Genomic DNA, 6,000 nt, shown 5'->3' with positions numbered 1-6,000 from the left:
TTTTTGTTTTATGGGGGGTTTTTAATAAAAGTTGTTAATTTGGTACTGAATTTTTCTTTAGGAATATGATTTTTAAGTTGGGTTAGGTCTTACCCTATCATATTAATTATTCCCTCAAAACTTGAATTTGGCAGCAGCTGAACTAATCATTTCCTTTAAAAAAAAACCCATTATTACTAATTATTTGAACAAAAAATATTTTGGCAAAAGTAAACTACATCAGATTGTTGTATTTATATACCCCGTGCACCGCCAAAGCATTACAGGGGTTAAAAGCATTACAGGGGTTAAAAGTAAACTACAGCAAGCTCATCTTGTTTTATAATTATTTTCGGCGGATACGATAGAGTTTGTCATGTAGATAGTGTGGGTATTTTTTTTTATTTTGGCCACAAATGATTATTTAATTAATTAATTTAATTTAAAAATTGAACATCTTTGGGTATTTTAAATTTTTTTGTGGTTATTATTTTCGTCGTATGTTCACCGACACCACGTGTTTTTCAACCCTTGGTATTCCTGTAGTTTGTTAAAAAAAATAATTTCCACGTGGTATTTCGGTAGTTTGTTAAATAAATTACAAGTTTTCTTAATTTTGGGATATTTCTAGCTGTGCTGCCTTTTTTGGCCGCAACCGCTATTTACTATCATCCCTATGGTGCTCAAGGGACTGCGGTGGCGCCCCTTATCTGCGCTATTTAAAGATGCCCTGACTGTTTAAAATACTTAGGGCCTGTTGCAAAAGCCCTAGCCAAAGTGCTTAGCCCATTGAATTTCACATGTGCGATTCTGGCAAAGCAGACTTTTACAACGGGCCCATAGTATCCTGATGGGAAATCTAAATTTCAGAGGATCAGTTTTGAAATATTTTTTCACTGGTAAGTGGTAAGAAAAAGTTATTTATTTACAAACACATTGCTCTACATCACAATAGAAAATTAAAATGGTATAGAAGCATAGAAGTCAGTATGAAAGTTGAAAGTTTAATTTTATTTATTGCAAAAACTTTTCTAACATTATTTGAATAACATGCTTTTTGGATCAAATATAAATTTAAGGTATATACTGGTAAACTTATTTTTGTACATGGTTAAGATATATAAAAGAAACAATTTTAATATTAAATTAATAACACTATCAGTCATAGAATGTACAAACCTGACTGGTCTGGTGACAAAATATTTTTTAAATATAAACTACATCCCTTGTAATATATCAATGACATGCAGAAAATAAGACTATCAGCAGCTCAACATGGTATCTTTGTGACTCAATTCTCAACACAGTTGTTAGTAATTAACAATAACAAATAACTATAAATACTGATTACGTTTTGTGAATAGTATACTTTACTATAAATAAAAGCCACTTATTGTCCAGCATAAAACATTTTAAAATGCTACATACATTTCATCTTAATTGCATAAGTCGTTGTCAGGCGCTAACATAAATCTGTACATGACAATCACAATGTGTATTGCAACCAGGGGCGGCGGAATAGTAGGGTACAGGGGTTAATTAACTTATTTCTTCTTATAGTTTGTACCCTCCTGAAAAACGAACATTCCGCTGCTACTGATTGCAACAGCAAAAAAAAGGAATCTTTGAACACCACCTATAGTGGGGACAAATTGCTTTAACATATCTCCCTGCTAAATTAAATTTTTTAATACAAAAATAATAATAATAGGTGAGATTCCATATTCAGTCAAAAAGGAGCGCAGTTCAAATGTATATAAATTATAACATATGCTATAAAAAAATCTTGATAACTAGACAGCTGTTTATGGGCCCCAACCTCAGAAAAGATCTCGAGCCCTGCCAGATAGTCAAATTTCCGGATGTGGGGTCCTTGAGACTGTAAATTTGGCACTGGAACTCTAAAAATTTGGTGGAACTATAGATAAATATATTTGACAATCAATCTGCTAAAGCTTTTGCAAAGAAAAATATTCAGAACAAACGCTCTAAATAAAATATTGAAGGTATAATTTTATTCCAGAACAAAAATAAAATTACTTTACCCTATGTTAAAACAACCGAAAATGTTGCACATATTTTGACCGTGTTTAAACAAAACATTTATACATTGTATACAGAGGTGTATACAACCAAAAATTTCAGATCCTCTCAAATTTTACAATTTCTGGTTAAGCCTTAAGCCAGTGATTGTGTAACCTTGTTAAATTTAAAATAAATTAATTGATATTTACATAAGTTTTTAATATAAATTGTTTCATAAGTACGTCACTTTTTATTTTACATATGCAAAGCGTTTACTGGGAGAGTCACAAGAGACTATATAACATACTTCGGCACAGTTTTCGTTATTCTCTCTTTGACTCGCTCTCAGTAAACGTTTTGCAACTTATCTCATCCAGAGGGTCACACTCGCTGTCCAGCGTGGCAATGCAGCCTCTGTTCTTAAGTTCTTTTATTGCTTAACAAGAGGTCTAAGACCCATCACGTTAAGACAGTGGATAATTCAAAGTATATATATATATACAGAGAAGATATTATATACAATATGTATGTACAGGAAAACAATACAATGTGAGGGAAATAAAACAAAATAAAGGAGTTATGTATTACATTAAATAAAACATAGTCCTAGGAACACTTTTGTATTGTATGTATTATAAATCTATGGTGGTAATAAAATTAGATAATGAAATGATTTTTCGCTTATTTGTCTCTTGATTAATTTAAAAGGTCCTACTATATTTTAATCTAAGTTATTATGGGTAAAGTCCAGAAATTAGAATAGCTGCCGCTAATGAATCTTGTCGAAACTAGCTGCAAACTACCAATCAACCAAAATTAATAGTGGTATAATTGCGCGGCGGAAATGAAAAATATTAAAAAACTTCTATGCATTTCCACCAAATATCAACCAAAATATGATATTACTTACGGAGTTATACTAATTGCACAATTTGCATCAACTTAGACAGTGAACTTCTCTGAAATCCATCTTCGCTTTCCCGCGCTTTATTAGCTATTTATCCTTGTTCGCACTTGGGGTTTCTGAGCCTTGGAAACCAACAATAACAAAATAGGTTAGCAAGGCTTCCCAATGCGAACAAGTCTTTGAATTCGTAAACGGCCAAAAACATAAAAAAATTAATAATTAAGCAATTTTTCAAAGAAAATTAATTAAATTCTGATAAAAATCATGTATTTGGAAATTGCAAATAACGAAACTGTACTTATATTGGTTATCTATGGCTATGAAACGACAAAATATGATATTTATCTATTTTGTCAAATTAATCTGCTACTATAAACAAACCCTTAAGACGGGCGTACTTTTCATGTTTCTGATTCCAGGTAACATATGTTTAAAGTATAACTAGACTTTGATTGCAAAAGCTTTGAAACTTGTACGAAATTTGTTCCGTAAGAAAATCTTGGAAAACGAAAGTCAAAATTTGTTCTGAAGATGGGGTTACCTAACAGTGCTGTTAAAGGCTATGAATGTATGCTATTAATACCAGGTTACTGAATTAAAATAATTAATATAAATATTGTTTATTTATCAAAATTAGTATCTGAAATCCATAATTTTTAATCAAAGGTTTAATTTTTATCACAATTAAATGAATATTAATTATTTCGAAACAGTAAAATTTTATAAATATTAAATTAAATTTTTTTAATATATTTATATCATAATTTTATGATATTATAGTGATATCATACCAAGTATTTCATAATAAATGATATAAAATGCTGTCAAATGATGATAAGTTTAGTTTGGCACTCTTATATGGTTAGGGCTAAGATAACTCCAACAAGACCACTGAAATATAGTTTGAATGCCTTATACGTAAGATTTTATGAATAAAATAATATTTAACTAGTTTTAAAGAAGGCGCCCGTCGATTATCTTTAATTAAATAAATTTTCTTAAAAAGAGCTACTTCCTTTTTACTATCTTGGAGTACTCTCCGGTCCACTCTCTTCATACACTATTTATTTCTTTAACAGTTATTGCAGTTCAGAGGGTTCGTAGCGCTCTGAGAGAAATAATAGAATTCGAGAAAATAATGCGACGATTATATTTAGATTTTTCCTATATATTGCTAAAAAAATCCATAGAAATTATTTTTACCAATTTATATGTGGTGAAATACTTTATACCAGCTTCAAATTTCACACATAAATAACATTTTTAAATATTTTAATTATTACTTGTTTATCCCTTGCGTCATGGCTTCCAAAGTGAAGTGTAATATATGGTCTTTGCTTCCAATTAAGTTCAGTCACGGCCAACTTTGATTGTCGCTCGCTGTCTATGGCGCGACAGCGAGCGACAATCAAAGTTGGCCGTGGCTCACTATGGTTATCACTGTTAGCAGTCGATTATTTGATGTTCGTTGACAATTTTCTTTCGCTGACAATCATAGTTCTCTCCAGGAAATTGTTCGAAACTGAATTATTAAACTTCCGCCCTTAATTTTCCTTAACTTACTAATTAATAACAGTTACTATGTATAATATAAAGTGGTCAAATAGGATCGGGGGGGGGGGGAGGGCGTTTTACATGAACCTCTGACAAAATGTTAATGTACCTAAGGCTTAAGTGAAGTTGATCATGTTGATGTACCTCTAAACGGACTTCTCATTAAAACATTGTTAAACTGTAGGAATATCCAATTATTTATTATTATTAATCGCTTTAAATTACCTTTCGGCAAAAGTATTTTCTGAAAGGTAGAGCAGAGCTAGGATAGTACATAATTATCGTTTCCTTTTAAATCAGACAATTAGTAACTGAAATAAAAAATTTATGATCAAAGGTTTAATGTTTATCAAAATTAAATAAATATTAATTATTTCGCCATAAATGAAATTAGTAATAATTAATACATTTTTAATAATTTTACTTTATGATATAATAATGGTTTTATACCAAGTTTTTCATAATAATTGATGATATCTGTGATATTAAATGATGATAAGTGTGGTCTGATGCTCTCAAAGATTAATAAATTCTAAGATAAAGCCAAGGAGACCATAAACCTAGCTGGCGCCCGTCGGATTTATATAATTAAATTATGAACTTTATTTAGGAAAAAATTACTTTTTATTATCTCAGAGCACGCTGTGTTTCATTTTCTGTTATTCACTAATTGTAGAAGAGAATGTAGTTAAGAGGGTTCTGTACCAGAGGGGAGGTTGTCTGGTTTATGGATGGGTCAAGGACCCATTTGGTTGCAGGGGCTGGTATGTATTGCCAAACTAACAACATTGGCTTTTACAAAAGCCTTGGAACGTATGCTACCGTTTTTAAAGCAGAGATTTCTGCTATATGCTTCTGTGTTGACTTTGTTGGCTTTGCATTTATAAGTTCTATTATTTCAATCAAAAAATAAAAATGCTACAAAATGCTGACATTTTTAGCGGAAATTGTTCCAAATTTAATTGATACCCCTAGCTCTAGGAATTCTTAAACTATTAATTCTAATTCATTAATAATACCATAAGTAACACAATAAATATAAGTATGACACTTCTTATTCTCCCAATTATAAATTTTTAATGATAGTCTGGGGATCATTCCATGTCAATTCGACTAGCGGAAAATTTGGCTAATTTATAATTTTAATAATATTTTTTCTACGAGTATAGTAGCTTAATAAAACTAGTTTCCCATAGTTTTAACTTTGCAAATAATTTAATCACAAGTCTATAATTTTTTTTAAAATTTTGGGTTATTTTCGATTTTAAATATCTAATAGACATATACCAAAGATAATATGCAAATTAAGTAAAAATTTAGTGCTGAATCCGAATATGGGAGTCAAATTTAGCTAAAATAATTATGAAACGAAATAATTGGCTATTTGAGGGGTCCAATAGACTCCCAGATTTTGACTTGTACTCCACCTTCAATTTTTTTTTTAATTTTATATTTTTGGTTCCTATATAATTCTGAAAAGATAAGTTTTTTGACGGATTTCTGGTTTGATTACGCAATCATCCCGCGACAGACTA

The sequence above is a fragment of the Leiobunum rupestre genome, chromosome 5, assembly GCF_980474605.1.
Source record: "Leiobunum rupestre chromosome 5, qqLeiRupe1.1.hap1, whole genome shotgun sequence".
Lineage (NCBI taxonomy): Eukaryota > Metazoa > Arthropoda > Arachnida > Opiliones > Sclerosomatidae > Leiobunum > Leiobunum rupestre.
The sequence above is the reverse complement of the archived record's forward strand: the minus strand, read 5'-3'. Positions refer to the sequence as shown.